General features: G+C 43.1%; 1 protein-coding gene across 8 annotated transcripts in view; it reads right to left on the bottom strand.

Annotated features, from left to right (window-relative positions):
• Positions 1 to 20,635, bottom strand: part of MCF2L (MCF.2 cell line derived transforming sequence like) — a 376,112-nt gene that overhangs the window by 199,739 nt on the left and 155,738 nt on the right. Inside the window, exon 1 of one of the 8 annotated variants that reach the window (XM_073614533.1) lies at positions 8,170 to 8,193. The exons of the other annotated variants lie outside the window; for them this stretch is intronic. The gene's annotated coding sequence lies outside the window, so the exon portion shown is untranslated. Of the gene's footprint in view, positions 1 to 8,169; positions 8,194 to 20,635 lie in introns of those variants that run through there. 8 annotated transcript variants of the gene reach the window in all.

The raw sequence follows: 20,635 nt of genomic DNA, 5'->3' as shown, positions 1-20,635 counted from the left end.
GTGTTTTTTTTATTTTTTGCTAAACAAATAAAAAGATCTAAAATTTTGAGAAAAAAAAAAAGGTTTTTCTTCTGTTTCTGTTATAAAATTTTGTAAATAAGTTTTCTCTTTCACTGATGGGCACTGATAAGGCGGCACCAATGAGGTGGCACTGACAGGCACTAATAATGGGCACTGATAGGCGGCACTGATGGGCAGCACTGATATTCAGCACTGATAGGTGATACTGATGGGCACTGAAAGGCTGCACTGATGGGTACTTATGGGTGGCACTGATAGGCAGCACTGCTGGGCACTGATACGTGGCACTGATGGGCATTGATAGGCATCACTGATGGCACTGGCAAGCATTGGGGATGGGCTGATTGGCAGCTGCCTGGGCACTGATTGGCATTTCCCTGGTGGTCTAGGGTGGCATACCTGGTGGTCCAGTGTGGTGGCCATCCCTGGTGGTCCTGGCGTCGTCCTGGGTGGGTGTCAGACGTGAGTGAGGTATAGCCGATCAACAGCTCTACCTGTTTACATCGTGATCAGCCATGATTGGACATGGCTGATCACGTGGTAAAGAGCCTCCGTCAGAGGCTCTTTACCGATCGCATCACCGCTGTTCTTTTAAAATATATATATATATTTTTTTTTTTTAGCAAAAAATATAAAAAACAGTGTTGATTAAATACCACCAAAAGAAAGCTCTAGTTGTGTGAAAAAAAAGATAAAAATGTCATATGGGTACAGTGTTGCATGGGCAGGATAATGAACATCATTATGGTGATTTCTTAGCCCTTCGTATCTAGGGGATAGAAAAAGCGGTGAGTAGCAAAAGAGGGAGTGACTTGTTCAGGTTATGTAAATGTGAAGTTTACTGGATACACACCCCTGACAGCATCAACTTTGAGTGGAATCTCACATACTTTTATGAATTAAAGGTATGCGGAAATGTAGCGCTAATAGTGAAAAACAGTAATAATAAAAAACTGTGCAAAACTCAAATCTAACACATTCTGAGTCCCATCTGTGTATAGTTAAAAGAACGAAAAATAAGTCCCGGGTAGGTCAGTCCAAACAAAAGGCGAAATCCACCCCAGCCGAACAGATGTTCTCATAGGGAAACAGGTGATGAACTGAATATATACAACATCCGAAGAAATGTGACATCCAGGTCAATCAGGCATGGATATCCAAATCAGCGGATCCACAGGAACGATCCAAGGGGTCCAGGGAGGTCCAGAAATCTCTCGATGGGGTCTCGATGGTAACGACAACCACTGAGCCATTAGTGACCAGATGGAAAAGCCAAACAAACTCACATCCTGGAAGGTATGCAAAAAAAGAAGGGGGCTTCCAATGGTGCAGGTCAAAAAAGGTGGGTTTTTTATTTTAAAAACCAGCATACAGAATAGAATGTGATCACAAGTAAAAGCAATATGGGGAGCAGTGAAACCAAGCCCGACGCGTTTCGTCCTACTAGGACTTCTACTGGGGCATCAGATGGCCTGAGTAAGGTAGGAGAGCAAAGGAACAGAGCTGCATTGTGAATGGGGGGGCAGAGCTGCGGGGGCTGTAATATGAAAGGTGGGGGGACAGAGCTGTGGGGGCTGTAATGTGAATGGGGGGGAATAGAGCTGCAGGGGCTGTAATGTGAATGGGGGAGGGGGCAAAGCTGCAGGGGCTGTAATGTGAATGGGGGGGACAGCGATGCAGGGGCAGCCGTGTAAATTGGGGGACAGAGCTGTGGGGGCTTTAATGTGAATAGGGGGCAGAGCTGCAATGTAAATTGGGGGGACAGAGCTATGGAGGGCGGTAATGTGAATGGAGGGCAGAGTTGCAGGGGCTGTAATGTAAATTATGAGGACAGAGCTGTGAAGAGTAATGTCAATGGGTGGGGGGCAGAGCTGCAGTGGTGTAATGTGAATGGGGGACAGAGCTGCTATGTAAATTGGGGGGACAGAGCTGTGGGGGGCTGCAGTGTGAAGGGGGGCAGAGCCTTGGGGGGCCTGTGATGGGAAGGGGGACAGAGGACACTGCTGTGGGAAGGGAATGCTATAAAGGAGAGCAGGGGACACCACTGTGCGGGGTGACATGAAGGAGGGGCGGAGAATACTGACGTAAGAAGGGAATCGTTATATAAAAAAAGAGGGGCTGTGATGTGAAGGAACCGAGTCATTGCATAAACTTGCAATTTAGGCCTCTGCTAGCAGAAACATTTTCTGATCTGACCTCCATGAATTTTAACTCAATACCCATGCTCTTCTAGAGGATATTCCATAGCCCCATTTGTCATCTTTGATGCATTTTTATTGTATCAGGTTTCTATTCTGCTTCCTGAGCAGTGGCTTTTCACTGTTCTGATGGCAGAGTTGAAAGTTTGTTTCATTTTTATTTTGTTTTTAGAAATGATATGGAGGTATACAAAGTAGCTGACCTGCCTCTCTGCGATCAATCCGTTAGCAGTTAATTGTGTACAGCTCAATAGAGTGTTATTTTCCTATATTAGGTGGCTGTAGGAACAATCCAGCAGGTTATACCTTCAGTCACCCAGTGTGATCTCTACGCGTTCAAGTGCTATGTGACAAGGACTTTCTACAATAAAGGTGGTTTTATTACTGGAATGTAGACATCCAGGTCTTCCTTTCTCTGTTTACCAGCTGCTTTATGAGCTGGGCTGGCACCTGGATTGAAGGAGTATGTATGAAATGATGCAATAGTGGGTACATGCCCTTGGTGAGATGTTGCAACTGCTTCATTCTCTATTTGCCCTATTAACTGGAGTAATGGGCCACTGCTGTCCCTCCAGGTTGGACTATGACAAAGAGCAGGAGCCTCGATAGCTGCTGCTCTCTCCTTCCTCCAAACAGCAGTGCACTGGGAGTGTACGAAAGCGGAGCGTCCTTTGAGAACACACTTCTTTCTCTGTATGGGCACCTCACTGTTAGATAAAAATGTTCTGCTTCCTGAATTCCTACACGTTCATGCTGCATTTGTAACACTCCTGGCCTGCTCCCTTTACCAGCCCACCCCATCTAGTCTAAGGTTTCATGCACACTGGGCATTTTAAACCCTGTTTTTAGAGGCATCTTGCATTTTTTTTGTCTGCTTCTCAAGACCCCTCAATGTTAGCCTATGGCAGGGATATGCAATTAGCAGGCCTCCAGCTGTTGCAGAACTACAAGTCCCATGAGGCATAGCAAGACTCTGAAAGGCACAATCATGACACCCAGAGGCAGAGGCATGATGGAACTTGTAGTTTTACAACAGCTGAAGGTCTGCTAATTGCATATCCCTGGCTTATGGGGCTGATTTACTAAAGGCAAATCCACTCTGCACTACAAGTGCACTGAAAGTGCACTTGGAAGTGCAATCGCTGTAGATCTGAGGGGAAGCTCTGCTGATTTTATGTGCAAGCTAAAATGCTGTTTTTTTATTTTCCTTGCGTGTCCCCCACAGATCTACAGTGAGTGCACTTGGAGTGCATAGGATATTTGCCTTTAGTAAATAACCCCCTATGTGTCCATGCATGCACAGGCATTTAGAGATGCAGCGTTTTGGCAGAAAAAAAAAAACGCTTGACATGCCTAAATGCATGTAAACGTGCTTAAGCACTAGGTGCATAAAGCATTCATTTCAATGACCAAAAGAAATTATTATTCTGGCCAATGAAATAAATAAACCCCAAGCCCTTGACACACCTAAACAAGTTTGCTAAAACATGGCTTTAGGCACATTTTTGACACTGCTTTTCTACTGCCACAAGAAAGGCACTTAGAAGAGCTGGGCGAATGCCCAGAGTGCATGAGGCCTAAACAGGCTGCAGAGCAAGATGGTGGGAGCAGGCCATACCATGCTTGATACTGAAAAGCAGCAAAGATACTGCTCTACGATCCCAGTGATGACAACTACAAGGATCGCTGCAAGAGACCATTGCTGTGAGGGTTATACAGAATGGGACAAATGCCCAGCCTCACTTAAACACTGGATGGATAAAGCATCTTCACTTATTTTCTGCCTCTTCTTCTATCAACAGTGCGACAGTAGCTGTGACTGGTGCCAAAAAACAAGTCATAGCGGATATGACTGCTCAAATAGCATAACTACACACCACAACACAAAGCAATCAGGAAGCAAATACAAAGAAGACAATGCCAAGTGACGTCACAACAGATCTTGCTGGTCATTGGCCAAGAAAAAAAAAAAAAAAAAAAATCAGAGCTCAAACGTGAACAGAGGCTAAAGGATTAAGGTGTTTGTGTTAACTATCCACTCTAAACACAACTTTTGTTAGCCTACAGCTGTTATATGCAGGTATGCTAGGCAGTGACAATCATATAGTGCCTTGAAAAAGTATTCATACCCCTTGAAATTTTCCAAATTTTGTCATGCTACAACAAAAAACGTAAATGATTTTAATGGGATTTTATGTGATAGACCAACACAAAGTGGCACATAATTGTGAAGCGGAAGGAAAATGATAAATGGTTTCCAACATTTTTTTACAATTTAATATCTTAAAGTGTGACGTGCATTTGTATTCAGCCCCCTTTACTCGGATACCCCTAACTAAAATCTAGTGGAACCAATCGCCTTCATAAGTCATCTGATTAGTAAATAGAGTCCACCTGTGTGTAATTTAATCTCAGTATAAATACAGCTGTTCTGTTAAGCCCTCAGAGGTTTGTTAGAGAACCTTAGTGAACAAATAGCATCATGAAGGTCAAGGAACACACCAGACAGGTCAGGGATAAGGTTGTGGATAAGTGTAGCCTCCCTGACGGTAATCCCGAGTGTGGCTCGCGGTTAGATTTCAGTCCCATTAGCGGTAACCCCGAGCCACACTTGGGATTACATTGCAGGATCCTGGTGCGGCGTTACCTACCTTGTCCCCAGGATCCTGCGATGTCCCCCGCTGTGTCTGCGGGCTCTGTCTCCTCCGAAGCCTCTCCATGCCAGGCTCCATTCCCTGCGAGTGTCGCGACGCATGGCAGCGGAGCCTGGCGGCAAATTCAAAAGAATGTAAAAACCATAACACATACAGTACTGTAATCTTACAGATTACAGTACTGTATTAAATTATTTCACATCCCTTTTGTCCCTAGTGCTTTGGCCCATGCCCTGCATGCAGTTTTATGTTATATATACTGTTCTTTCTGCCTGGAAACTGGATATTGTCCATAACAACCAAAAAGTGTCCCTTTACGTCAAAAGTGGCTTTAGACCAGCTAAAAAACAGCGATAGCAAATTAGAACACTTGCAGAATTGAGTGATAGTGAATTGTGGGGAAATTTATTTTATTATTATTATATATATTTTTTTTTAATTATTTATATTTATTATATTATAATTTATGTTTTTGTGTTTCAAACTTCATCATACCCGGGATATCTACTAGACTCTTGTTTGGACAGATTTAAGTGTGTTAATTGTTAAGAATTACAGACCTACAATATAAAACGCCAAAATTTCCATGCAAAATAATTGTACCGCTTTCAGCACCTAAAATCTGAAATAATCATACAGCCAGGGAGGTTAAAGCAGGGTTAGGTTATAAAAAAAAATCCCAATTTTTGAACATGTCACGGAGCACTGTTCAATCCATCATCCGAAAACAAAGAGTATGGTACAACTGCAAACCTACCAAGACGTGACTGTCCACCTAAACTGACAGGCCAGGCAAGGAGAGCATTAATCAGAGAAGCAGCCAAGAGGCTCATGGTAACTCTGGAGGAGCTGCAGAGATCCACAGCTCAGATGGGAGAATCTGTCCACAGGACAACTATTAGTCGTGCACTCCACAAGTCCATTTGTAGTTTGCAAGAAGCCATTTGGGGGACACAGCAAACATGTGGAAGAAGGTGCTCTGGTCAGATGAGACCAAAATTGAACTTTTTGGGCTAAAAGCAAAACGCTTTGTGGCGGAAAACTAACACTGCACATCACCCTAAACACACCATCCCCACCATGAAACATGGTGGTGGCAGCATCATGTTGTGGGGATGCTTTTCTTCAGCAGGTACAGGGAAGCTGGTCAGAGTTATGGGAAGATGGATGAAGCCAAATACAGGGCAATCTTAGAGAAAAAACGTTTAAGAGTCTGCAAAAGTCTTGAGACTGGGGTGGAGGTTCGCCTTCCAGCAGGACAACGACCCTAAACATACAGCCAGAGCTACAATGGAATGGTTTAGATCAAAGCATTTTCAGGTATTAGAATGGCCCAGTCAAAGTCCAGACCTAAATCCAATTGAGAATCTGTAGCAAGACTGTTCACTGACGCTCTCCATCCAATTTTGCAAAGAAGAATGGGCAAAAATTTCACTCTCTAGATGTGCAAAGCTGGTAGAAACATACCCAAAAAAAAACCTGCAGCTGTAATTGCAGTGAAAGGGGGTTCTACAAAGTATTGACTTGGGGGGGGGGGGCTGAATACAAATGTACACCACATTTTTCACATATTTGTAAAAAATTTTTAAAACCATTTATCATTTTCCTTCCACTTCACACTTTGTGTTGGTCTATCACATAAAATTCCCAATAAAATACATTTACGATTTTGGTTGCAACATGACAAAATGTGGAAAATGTCAAGGGGTATGAATACTTTTTCAAGGCACTGTATGCAGTAAGTGCTGCCTACCGCTGGGTTCACATGTAAAAGCCCACAATTTTTAGTAAGGAATTTCTGTCACCGGAACCTCAGAAAAAGCAGCAAACTGCCAGATAGTATGTTCATGCAATGCATAATATTCCACATATTCAGCTGAGGTTAGGACAACTGCTGACAGGCAATGTTACCATGCTGAGAGCCTTAGTGTAAATCGCAGTCTAGGCTGTTACTTGTAATCACTTTAATCTTACCTGCACTGCAGAAAGGTCTCCCTGAGCGCCATTATCAGGGGTTTAGGCACATTGCTGGAGATCTCGCACTCATGACAAGTTCCCTGGCAGATGTAAATAAGGTGGCTTGCTGGTAATTCATTTATTGCCGTTATCAGCATGCATTATTAACACTAAACTACTAATGTTTTAATATGCTTTGTGGCCAGATCATTTAGCTCACTGCACAAAGAAGGCGGAGGAGTCATTTACTCGCAGATTAAAGAGTCTTCTTGGGGTGAGCGGTTATGTACCGAGGTCTGGTGGATGTCACAAGCTTGGAAACAAGAGAATGCAGCTTACTGCACATCACATGATTCCGGATCATACTGCAGAACAGTTCATTCAGAAATCACACAGCACTTCAGTATAACAAATGAACCACCATATCTAGTAGATCACAATATAACGTACAGTATTCATTGAAAGAAGGGTAGCTTTTTGTAAACATAAAGATCAATTGAAGCTTCAACATTGATTAATGTATTGCAGTCAAGCTGCAGATATAGTGTTAAATACTTTTTGTTCTGTTTCTTGTTTTTATTATACATACTAAGTGCTTCAGTAAGGGCTAAAATACCCTGTGTTGGCACCACACCTGCGAGTCAGACCACTTTTCTCATCCAGGGTAGGAGGGGCAGGACCCATTTCATTTTTATTTGTTTTAAAATGGAAAGGGTTTTATTGCTATTTGAAACCTCGTTGGAGAGATTTATACTCATTTCCTGTGCTATTTCCTTAACGTGTTACTAAACCCACAACAGTAAAATCAGTCTGTATATGCAGTAAAGCATGCTTGTTATACTCACTAAGGGGTTAATCCTCCGCATTGTGTAAAAAGACTGTTTGGTCCTTTCTTCTCTGATCCTCCCCTCCTTCCACTGTCCCCTGATAATTTCCTGATAACCCATAGTCTATGGAGTCAGGCTGCACATGCTCACTTTGGTGTGTATTGCTAGAGAGTTTTTTTTTTTCTTGGGAGGGTGCAGGCGATCAGTACAGGGCCAATCAGCACTGTCCAGACAGAGTCAGGGGGTCTTGTCTCAAAGGGCAGTCAGAAAACTCCTGCTACAAGCTTTAACCACTGCTTGGCTGGACACTTCTAGAAGTCACAAGACTGCTCTAACTGCTGACGAGAAATGGTATTTAGCAGTTTATATTTACTAAAATAAATGCATTTCCATGTTCTGCGTACTGTGGGAGACCAGATATAGTGAATGCAGGGTCCTGGGTTTAGTAACACTTTAAGGTTGCATTCTTCATATGGGAGAGGCAATCATGCCGACACACACTGATTTACTTACCACAAGAACACACTTTTTTCCTATGCTAGATAGATCTACGCAAAGTCTCCTTAGTTTTTACTTCAGTGCACATGCACATATAATCTGCAAAAATACAATCAATTATTTTCTAAAAAACATTGTTTAGGATGTTTCAAATTTAAACATTAGAATGTGTTTTAGTAGATATGCCGATCAAATATGCCCACTTTGAATCCAAATTTTGTAATACAGCAAACTTGCCTTGTTTGCAGGCAGTGCTCCATTTTATTTTTACTTGCAAAAATGTAATACTCTACATAGTTGTGTAATCCAAAGATCCCCTTTAGGGCCACTCTGGGGGGCAGATGCCGCCTCAGGCAGACACAAAATTACAAGTTAAGCATTTAAACCTTGATTTGTTTCAAATGCAACATATCATGCAGGATTTAGTTTACAGCTGTCAAATCTGCAAGTTGGGGGATTTGTACAGTTCCCAATATACGTTTGGGTTGCTCAGAACTAAGCTCTGAAGGTCTCAAACTGTGGTTACTAGGTTGTGTCTCCCCTTCCCTCACTTCCTGGCCATTCATAAAACAAGGCCTGGGGCTGTGTGTTTGGTAAATGGCCTAAAGAAGCCAGGATGGAGGTATAACCACCATGCTGGGGTATATGAGACCTGCAGAGCGCCTATATCTGTGCAGCCTGAAAGTACAGCAAGATCTGTACTAATGCCCAAATGTCATCAAGCAGATGTACCAGATGTAGAAAAAAAAAAAGCCAGCATGACGGTTGTTTGCTTTTGAAGCAAAGCAAGGGTTAACTGCTTTAACATTGGTAAGTTTATGGGTTTTAACAAGAAGTAAAATAGCTTTAAAGCAAGCCCTCACTGATCCATGTAGCTGCAGCCACTGTATAGTAATTCATCCTCACAGTTCAGAAAAGAAAGTGAACTCAGCTCTCTCTCCTTTTCTTGGGTACCTGCTTTGGTGTCCGTTTATGAAGCAGTGATCAGCGGTGATCCCGAGGATCGCCGCTGATCACAGTCCATAAACAGTTTATGAAACAGTGATAATCGGGGGAGAACATGTTTGAACTTGTTCTCCCGCCGATTATCTCTACACACAGAGAATCCTCATTGAATGACAGTAACGGCCAGTTTATGAAGCTGTGATCTCACCGCTTCACTGGCGATCTGAGTCAGAATTCAACTCCCCGATTCACCAGCTCAAAGGTGGTGAATCGGGGAGTGAAGAGGAAATCTGGGGGGATCTGAGGGGGAAGGAGGAAGATTTTTAACTTCCTTATGCCTCGTTCAGGCCCCCCAACACTGTAAGCATGTCCCCCTGTCATATTTATGTGTATACATATATATACATATAATGTGTATATATATATATATATATATATATATATATATATATATATATATATATATATATATATATATATATATATATATATATATATATGTGTGTGTATATACATGTATATATAATGTGTGTGTGTGTATACATATGTATATAATGTAGGGGGACTCATTATTTTATTAACAGTAATTCATGCCGTCTGTCCGTGTATTGAGCGGTGATAATTTGGTCCTATCAAAGTCGGACCAAAGTAGTGCAGGAACCTTTTCTAAAGTCGGACAAACTTGTGTAGTATCAGTTAAGACAACTCTCATAAGGAAACATTGAATTTCACATGTCATCTGACTTGGGGTCTCACAAGTCAGATCCTATGTTGCATCAGTGTGAACCGAGCCTAAACTATGAGTGGTCACTGATTCAGTAACATGCAAAATCCAGAATATTGCTGCACACCTTGGTATCTTTGTTGTAGCATTAAAATCACATCACAGGTATGACAGGAACATAAAAGGCAACGCGTTTCGTGCTAAAGTCACCGCTTACTTAAACTAATCAGTGACTGATGTTCCCTCTGAGACTTGACAGTTCAAGGCGAGTCAGTTTTCTGGATCCCTCATAGCACTTAGTGGTTCTTCCTACTGACTTCCATGTCATTCCTGTGTCCTATAATAAATGGAGGTCAGTATGGGCAGCTACTAAGTCCTCTTCATGTGCTATCATATCTGATCTTGTTAGTATGATGTAAAAATCTGTCCCTTGCCAGCACTAGGAGCCAAACCATCTCTGGTACAGGGCAGAATAGTTTACATATTGACAGAAGAGACTAGTATGAGCACAGTGTTGACTCATCATTGTGCTGCTGCTCCTTCATTGTCCAATCAGTAGACTGGGGTTGTGTTCTAGACCAAGCTGTCCTGATCACAAGTCTAGTTAACAGTATTCCTTTTGAAAGTTGAACAATTCACATATGCATTTATTTTAAATGCATATTTAGAGTTTTTCTTTCTGCATTTCAGTTTTGGTTTATATGTTAAAAGCACAGCAGTTACAGTCACCGAGAATATTAATATCTACATTGCAAAGCACATCATTGTATTCTCAAATAACCTGTATAATTTGAACTAATTAGTAAATCCCATAATGTATGTACTTGTACATATGCTTAAATAGATACCTTTTCCAAAATTGGTCGTCTTTGTCCTAAAACATTTTCTACGAAGTTACACTGCCCCAGGCCCTGCAAACATATTTCTGTCTGTAAGCTTTGGGATTTAAGAATTTGTAGCTCTAGGTACATTGGTTAAGAGTGTGGCTTTGTTGCAGGATACAATAGAAGGACACACTGGGGTTCCAGTTTTAAAATAAATCAGAAAAAAAAAAAAAAAAAAAAAAAAAAAAAAGCACATGGGAATATATATAATTTTAATAAATAATAATCCTAATCAATAAATAATCAATCATAAGTGTATGAAGTGAAGTAACCTGTCACAACTAAGGCTGGCCATACATATTACAATCTTCCTGTACAATTTTCCATTACATAGTTACATAGTAGGTGAGGTTGAAAAAAGACAAGTCCATCAAGTCCAACCTATGTGTGTGATTATGTGTCAGTATTACATTGTATATCCCTGTATGTTGTGGTCGTTCAGGTGCTAATAGTTTTTTTAAACTATCGATGCCCCCCCCACCTCTGGAAGGGAATTCCACATCATTGCCCCTCTTTTCTTCTAATTTTAATGAGTGGCCACGAGTCTTGTTAAACTCCCTTGTGCGAAAAAGTTTTATCCCTATTGTGGGGTCACCAGTATGGTATTTATAAATTGAAATCATATCCCCTCTCAAGCGTCTCTTCTCCAGAGAGAATAAGTTCAGTGCTCACAACCTTTCCTCATAACGAATATCCTCCAGACCCTTTATTAGCTTTGTTGCCCTTCTTTGTACTCGTTCCATTTCCAGTACATCCTTCCTGAGGACTGGTGCCCAGAACTGGAAAGCATACTCTAGGTGCGGCCAGACCAGAGTCTTGTAGAGCAGAAGAATTATCGTTTTATCCCTGGAGTTGATCCCCTTTTTAATGCATGTCAATACTGAATCTACCAAAACCATATAATAGGAGTTTAAACCTAAAAGCTTTCAGTTTGTGTGCAATCAGACAGGCCCTTGCACTACATAGTTGAAGGTAAATCTAAAGGAAATTGAATAAAAAAAAAAAAATTGTATAATGTATGGCCAGCTTAACTAGAAGCCATCTTTACATCCTGTGACAACTATAATGTCAAATTTGGTTGCCAGTGGTTAACTCGCCTTTACAATATCAGTTCATGTATCTGGACATTAAAAGTGGTAGTAAAGCCTTTTTTTTTTTTTTTAAATTTATACCTACAGGTAAGCCTATAATAAAGCTGACCATAGGTACAGTAAATCTCTCCTAAACGTGCACCATTTAGGAGAGATTTACTTTAGCAACACCGGGCACTACGCTCTCAATGGATGGCATGCCATGCCTAGAGAGCCGCACTGCAGCCGTAACTCCTGCATGCATGCAGGGGAGTGATGTCAACGTCGCTTGGCCAATCAAACGGCGGCTGCCCGCGAACCCGAAAGGACGACCAGGTGGTGATGGAAGCCCTGTCAGCGTGCCGTTGGAGTGCTTTATTTTCAGGTAAGTCTTTTATAATGTGCTAATATGCAATGCATACAAGCAAATTATTACATTAATTTTTTTTTTTTTTTTTTTGCAGTTTACTACCGCTTTAATAATTTTTACATGCTCCAAAACACAGCCATGTCCTAGCTACACTCCCTTGAAGAGTACATGCAGGAATCACAGCAATTTGACAAACAAGCATAATGTTATATTTTTATGTGAATGAGTGATTACATTTTTTTAAAACGTTTTCTTAAGAAAAAAAAAAAAAAAAAAAGGAGACTTTTAAAAAAAATGTATTTACATGAGCTTTCCTGTCCACGTTTCAACAAACTTGTTTGCTTTGCACTTTTTTACTGTATAGCCAAAATGGTTTAATAATTTACTTTCAGTGTAAACTATATGCTATTGGATAGATGTTATGCTATACAGGAAATCCTTCATAAAAAGATTTATTTCACTGTTAAGAAATACATAAATGTACAAGCCCTGGCGCCCACACCCCTCCACTGTTTACATTTCTCAAGAAGTCAAGTCCACCTTACATGGACATATTACCAGACATCCCGACCTGCAAAAACTCATTTCAGGGAGGAGCAAAATCTTTTTCAAAGCACCTTTTCAATAATTTTTCACAGTGCTTCTGGGAAAGAGGGTGGGTGGTATGTGGACGGTGTCAGTAGTTTATTTTATTTTTAATAATTTTTTTTTTTACAATTTAATTTTTTTTTTTTTTTTTTTTTTCTCAATGCTTTTTGGGGGGAGGGGGTTGGGGCAGTGGACAGTGTTGGTAGGGCAGGGGAGAGTGGTGTCAGTTTATTTTATTTTTTTATACTTTTTCATTTTTTAAAAATATTTTTTGGGGGCTTGGGTGAGATGTTAGGGGTCTAAACAGACCCCTGACATCTCCCCTTTGAGACAGAGAAAAGGACTGAGGACACAGATTCCCCAGTCCCTTTCTCAGCACTGAAGATGAATGAATAGGAGACAGAGGCTCCTGTTCATTCATAAACTGAGCAGAGTAAACACAGTTTACTCTGCACAGTTACACAGTTATCAAAGAACACAGGAGCGATCTCACTCACTGTGTCCAATTCCTGACAGTTCCCCCCACAGCCAGTGGGAGAAGAGAGGAGGGGAGCCGGCTGTGGGGGGGAGGAGGAGGACAGGAGCGGCAGAGGAGAACGGGGGGGCGAAGAAGGACACGGAGGGGGCTGGTGGAGGAGCACACAGGAAATAGCTAGGAATGATCAGTGCGGCGGGAGGGACAGCTGTGAACACCGATCTCCCTGTATTGCTTTTTAGCTGACAGCCATGAGAGGGAGAGAAGGAGAAGTGGCTGTCAACTAAAAATCTATACAAAAGGAGATCGGTGTTCACAGCTGTTCTCCGCCGCACCGATCATTCCCGGGAGATCAGGAGGCGCTTGCGGGTATGCAAGAGCCGCCACAGAAATGCAGGAGACTTGGGATGTCTGTATTACATTTCTGGGGATCATGGCTGGCTAGAGGTACAGAGACCCTACACATTTAACCAGCAGGTGGGACTGGTAATCCCTGGCAAGGAAAATAAGGAGCTGTACTGTTTTCAAAGGGTGTCCCTCCTAATGTTCTTTTGCAGAGGAGGCCCAGGTAGTACCAACAATTTTTATAAATGGATTTCATTTTTAAAAATATACATGGTCAAAGTGTAAAACAAAGTGTTTAAACATTAAAGTAATTAAAAACTTTCAATAAAAATGTATTGTTAAAAAAAACCAAAACATTAAAGTGGAACTTCACTCTCTAATGCCCTGTACACACAATCAGAAATTCCGCCAGCAAAAGTCGGATTTGAGCTTTTGGTCAGAAATTCCAACGGTGTGTATGCTCCATCAGACTTTTGCTGGCAGAATTCCAGGCAGCAAAAGATTGAGAGCATGTTCTCTATTTTTCGGTCGGAAAAAGTTCTTTTCCGAAAATGCGTTCGTCTGTATGCAATTCGGACTCGCTAAAAATCACGCATGCTCGGAAACAATTCGACGCATGCTCGGAAGCATTGAACTTCATTTTCTCGGCTCGTCGTAGTGTTGTACGTCACTGCGTTCTTGATGGTCATTCTGGAGAATTGAGCGGAATTCCGTCGGAAAAAACTGTTTTTTCTGATGGAAATTCCGCTCGTGTGTACGCGGCATAAGGCTTGGTTCACACTGCTGCGACATAGGATCTGACTTGTGAGACCCCAAGTCGCATGATATGTCAAATGCAATCAGGGGCATAACTAGAAATAGCAGGGCCCCATAGCAAAATGTTGTATGGGGCCCCCTGCAAACAGCCCCCCCCCCCCACAGCTGCCCTAGTGTCAATGCATCGTGACCTGTGCCACATACAGCATGACCTGTGCCCAATACAGCATGACCTGTGCCCCATACAGCATGACCTGTGCCCCATACAGCGTGACCTGTGCCCCATACAGCGTGACCTGTGCCCCATACAGCGTGACCTGTGCCCCATACAGCGTGACCTGTGCCCCATACAGCGTGACCTGTGCCCCATACAGCGTGACCTGTGCCCCATACAGCCTGGTCTACATGTGCCCCATACAGCCCCACCTATGCAGAGGAAGAGGCAAGCCACCCGGATCAGCAGAGAGCGGGATTGCCCGCTGTAATAGCTTTCATTTGAATTTCCTGTCGTCTCGGGGCTCATCGTCACATAGCCCCACCTCTTGGCCCGACGCCTTTGATGACGTCACATGTCCCGCATTGGATCGGCGTTCTGTCTATCAAAGGCGCCGGGCCAAGAGGTGGAGCTATGTGACGTGAGCCCCGGGAACACTGGAAGTTCTAATGAAAGCTATTACATCAGGCAATTCAGCTCTCTGCTGATACGGACAGCTCGCCTCTTCCTTTCCTCTCTCTTCCCCTGGCTGGGAGACTGTGCCGGCGGTGCTCTTATCCTCACTGGGCCCCACTCGGCTGCAGGCCCCATAGCGCCCGCATGGGTTGCTATGGTGGTAGTTACGCCCCTGAATGCAATGTTTCCCTATGGAAGCCATCCTAACCGATGCTACACAAGTCACTTTAGAAAAGGTTCCTGTACTACTTTGGTCCGACTTGGGTGCAATTTCAGGCATTGTACAGGCTCCTAAATAGCATACAAGTCGTATCAAGTCAGAAGGAAGTCCAAAAGGAAAGTTGCACGACTTTGCTGTCTCAGCAGTGTGAAACGAGCCTCAATCAACATTGACCATTTTTAATCCTTATGCTGCTAGCATTAGTAAATAAAGTTTCCTATCATATTTACTTGTTTAAAACATTTGTTTTTTATATTTCTTCAGCTATTTCCTGGTTTCCAGGCCTAGGCAAATGATATCATACATCCCAGGAGTCTTCAGGAGGGGAGAAGGGGTTTTCTCAGCAAAGCACCTCCTCCACCCTGCATGCCCGAGCTAAGGGCATACAGATTCCAGGAAGTAAATGCTACATGAATCATCTGCCCTTACTCAAGATGGCCACGGCCAGAAAATCTAGGGGGTGTTTTTCAAAGTGATTTCTCAGAAAAAGAAAGCATGGAGACATGGATGGACGGGGGAGCTCGCGTTGAATAATAAAAACGAATTAAATAGAGTTTTTTGGTTTGCGGTGCTCAGATGCAGTGTAGTTCCGCTTTAAAGTGTTAATAAACCCAGTAATATGAAAATAGTTCACCACCCCCCCACAGTGCATACAGCTTATAAATCCTTTTACATTAAAATACTGCCCACTATATACCTTTTTTGGATGATCTGTATACCACAGTTATATGATAAACTGCACGGTTTCTCCAGTGCTGAGAGATCAGGAAGGAGGAGATTTTACTGCAGCCTGTATACAAACCCACATGTGTGATGTCAATATCATGTGACCTGGCTAGCTCTGATTAACAAGTAAATCTCTCCAGCATAAAAGACAACTGAGCATGTGCAGATCAGGTACTCTGCCTTTGTTAGCTGCTCTTCCCCAGATAGACAGTGCAGGAGGGAAGGATCTGTGCATACAGGATAAAACAGCATTTTTTACACAATGCAGAGGATTAACCCCTTAAGTTCCACAGTGAGTATAACAAGCATGCTATTCTGCCTTTAATGGTTGTGGGTTTAGTAACCCCAAAAATTGTCCTTATTTGCAACTTGCATTTGTCTCAGTTGGCACAAAGTATTGATCCATATCTTATATCCAAAAGGCCACTGGAGATACTGAAAGCCACTATAGCAGTCCACACTACAAACAGTGATAATTGTGATCTTACAGGTACTGCATGACCGATTTCCCCTGTACTCATTGACCAGAGGTGGTCCTTTATTTTCCCACACTTGACACTGCTGCCATTCAGAGAAAGCCTTGTATTTTTTTCAATGAGTACAAGGCATTCTCTGATTGGCACTGGTGCTGTGTGAGCGACTCCCTGTGGTTATTGTTCAGAAGCCGCATAAGCAGGACACAGAAGATCGCAGCTTTCATTGTATGTACAGCTGGGTACTACATTGGTTTACAGCCTCCACAGAGGCCCTCCAGATAGACCATATGGATAAATACATTGAGCCCAGCTGGACCAAAGTAAGTTGGCATTAAAGCTGAGTTCCAGTAATTTTTGTGTTTGTTAAAAGTCAGCAGCTACAAGCTGTAGCTACTGACTTTTAATAAACACGCACTCACCTGTCCCAGGATCCAGCAGTGCGGCCGCCCGAACCCTCAGTTCTCTCTTTTGCCTCTCCCTGGCATCACAAATGTGGGCACCCAGCTGAGACAGCTTGTGGGTTCACAGCCGGGTATACGCCGCACATGCGCAAGTCGTGCTGCGTCTCCTCAGTGGCCGGGCAATTTTCTAGGACCCGTGACGTGTCCCAGAAGATTGCAGGGGGGGGGGGGGGGGAGAACTTTCGCTCAAGTCACCTAGGCGGCCCCGAGAGGAAGTGGGAGCTGGGTACCAAAAAAATGACATGCCAAATGTGGCATGTAAGGGGGCGAGGAGTCCTTAAAGCGGAACTTCCACTTTTGGATAAAGTGAGGAAGGGGCAGAAATCATTTCAATTTTTTTTACCAGGGCTCCATAAGAGAGATTTCTCTTCGTGTACTGGGGGATGAGAACGCTCCAACATTACAAACAGAAATGAAAACAAACATTTATAGTCACTTAGGTGGATGCAGCATCGATCTGACTGGCTCTGTAGTGAGAACTGAGTGATCAAACACCACTGATCGCTCATTTCTCCCCCTCCACTCTGAGCAGAGAGCTGTAACTGTCAGTCAGTGGCTCTGCTCTCCTCTCCAGCGCTCACTGGAGTGCTGGGCTGTGATGGGGACGGGAGCAGCTGTCTCAGGCTCTCAGTGGATCACTGAGAGGCTGAGCCAGGTGCCTGTCCAGGCATCTGGGTGAATCCTGACAATATGGTTGGGATCTTTCCCCAGCCTGGACTGGCTGAGTGATATCAGCCAACTGTGAACTAGCCCGCTGTCGGCTGGAAACGGATCACAGGAGTGCAGAACGAACTGCACTCTTGTGATGTGTAGGAGGAGTATAGGCAAGAATGCTTTAGCTATACATAAAAATAGACAAAAAAAAAGTTTTGGGCTTGAAATAGAATTAGAAAAACAAACTGCCAAAGTTATAGCATCTGTGCTTTACACATAGCTTAATGAAGTGGAACTCCAGCTCACACTAAGCAGTTGCAGCAAACTTTTTAAACCCATAACCAAAAATGTAATATATTGCAGCTTACCCCTCATTAGATGTGGTGGCTGCATTCCTTTTTTTAAGGCTTTTCCCCCTCTGTCTTTATCTGGTGATCAGGCTAGTAACACTTCCTGTCTTAGATTGCACCTACTCTGGATGAAGGAGCACAGGAACCCCTTTGGACAGCAGCATTGTCAGTCTGGAGGGGAGTGTCAGATGTACTAGCAGATTTAGATATACTAACAAATTGAAGTGGAACTCCAGCTCACACTAAGCAGTTGCAGCAAACTTTTTTTTTTTTTTCTTTTAGAATTATATATTTTTTTTTCTTTAAGGCTAGCAATTTATTGTGCTTGAGTGAGATAACAGATGTACAGAAACCATAGATCAGGGCTCTGATGAACACTGAAAGGTGATTAGGATCTCTTGTACCTTATGTAAAGTATGCAGTATATACAAACAGCTATATGTAGATACAGCTAACACCTACGATCACCCCCAGGCAACATGAGTGCGAATGACAACCTCCATAAAATCTCTCATGTACAGCAGATTCCCAGAGTGCATTGTGTTTTCTTTCAATATGTCATGCTCCCTTATTACAGTGTGAAAAGGTGCTGATTGAAGGGAAGCTGCATTTCTTGGTATGCTGTTCACCCACATCAATATTTTCATCCTCAACTCTGATGAGTTTTCATTTTCATTTTCCCCATGTCTTCTAACGCCTGCTGCTGAAACTAATTAACACACTGATGATTGCAGTGCCTTTCGATCTGCATGACGCATACAGGAGCAGATGATGACCTCTCTTCCCAGTGCTGTGTTCAATGCCGGCCATCCAAGCAACACATGTTTACCTTTAGTGCTGGTGTATTATTAGTGTTCTGGCCCTTCCTAGAAGGTGATTAATTAGCAGAGATAAGCAAATAGACTTTTTCTGATAAGGTGTGAGGCAAAGAGATTATTAAGGCCGGGTTCACACTTCTGCGAATTGGGTGTGGGTTTTTCTCCGCATCCAACTCGCATGACAGGAGACTCAATGGAGCCGGTTCACACATCTCCGGGGTGGCTGCGGAGCACATTGCACAGAGGTCCTGTGCATCTTTGGCTCCGATTCAGATCTGATTCATCCAAGAACACACCGGACCCCTGCTGTGAGCCGCATCCGATCGAAGTGTGAACCCAGTCTAAAAGTGCAGTAATCCAGAACACATTAGGTTTCACTGTAGTTGGATCAATTGAAACATCATTTTGAAATGGCTTGTCCATTTAAGGGCACTTTGTACAGGTTTTTTGCATTAGAACTGCTTTACTGAATAAGCATTTATATACTTTATCTATTTACACACTTTGGTGTAAAAAAGTACTTAGCGGCATTAGGGGAAGCACAAAACACTTATACATCCATGTGGTCTCAGACAGCACCAAAAACATGCCTTAAAGGAGAAGTATAGCCAAAGCTTTTGTCTTTACTTCTCCTGTGGATTATAGGAGTGCAGTTTATTCTGCACTCCTGTGACCCGTTTTTAGCTGACAGCGGACTGATGCCCGCTGTCGGCTGACATCAAAGGTGCCGTTCTAGGCTCGGGAAGATTGTGACAATGAAGTCAGGATCTGCCCACATGCCTGGACTGGCACCTGGCTCAGCGAGCCCCTGAGAGCCTGAGCCGGCCACTCCCGCCCCCTCCGCAGCCCATCGCTCCAGTGAGCGAGGAGGAGGCAGACAGGAAGCGGAGACTGACATTTACCAGCTCTCTGCTCAGGGAGCTGTGAGAACAGAACCATAGGTGTTGTTAGATCGCTCAGTTCTCTGTGGTAGAGCCGGTGTGGAACCAATGCTGCATCCACCTAGGTAAGTATTATTTTAAAATAAAATAAAAAAGTCAAGGCTTCTCTTTTAAAGCTGAACCCCAAGAAACCTATAAATCCTCCCTTGCAGTGGAGCTGCATCTGCACTGAATGTGTTAACTGCTCATTTCTGGGGATTTGGACAAGCAGTTTAACTTACCAGATCCATTGCTCCTGCAGGCTCCTTTGTGCTGCTAGACCGGTCCCCTCAGCCTCTTCTCCTTCATGTTCTGTGGTCTGATGTCATCAACACAGATGCAGGGTCTGCAGCCTGGCATTGGACATGAGGAGCCCTGGTTCACCCTCGTGTGGTGTGGGACACCGCATGTGAGTCGCACAAGAATTGCAACGCATTCCTGTGAATATCACATGTGATGCAATTTAAGTCATTCATTTTGTATAGCTCAAATTGCACTGTATCAAAATGGAGCAGGTCCCTTTTCTTTTGCCGCACCTGAATCAGATCGCATTGGGTGTTCACACTCATGCAATCCGATTCTGGCAATCACACTGCCTTTTGTGAGCTGTTGTGGGGTGTCATTAATTTTACATCGACACCCACCGCAGATCGCATGAACGGAGTGCAATTTAAATGTTGTGCGGGAAAAGCAAAGGATTTACATTATTGTGAACCTAGGCTCAAAAACATGAAGGGGCTGAGTATTGGGTAAGTAAAAGTGCTTTTACCATCCCCCTAAATTAAACAGTTAACCGTTTCAGCGTGGGCACAGCCCTACTGCAAAAGGAGAATGTTAAGATTTCCCAGAGTTAGGCTGTAATGGGGCTAGACAAATCACATTACTATGATAATAATATATCCAAGCAAACAGGACATCCTGCTTATAAGCATCTTGGAGTTCAAGCATCAGACTAATGACACCTGGTGGTGTAGTATGTATCCCTATTCTTCAAAGCAGCCGAGTATAGCAGTGCATACTTGCACATTG

Source organism: Aquarana catesbeiana, linkage group LG02 (assembly GCF_042186555.1).
Source record: "Aquarana catesbeiana isolate 2022-GZ linkage group LG02, ASM4218655v1, whole genome shotgun sequence".
Classification (NCBI taxonomy): Eukaryota; Metazoa; Chordata; class Amphibia; order Anura; family Ranidae; genus Aquarana; species Aquarana catesbeiana.
This window is presented reverse-complemented; position numbering and strand designations above follow the sequence as displayed.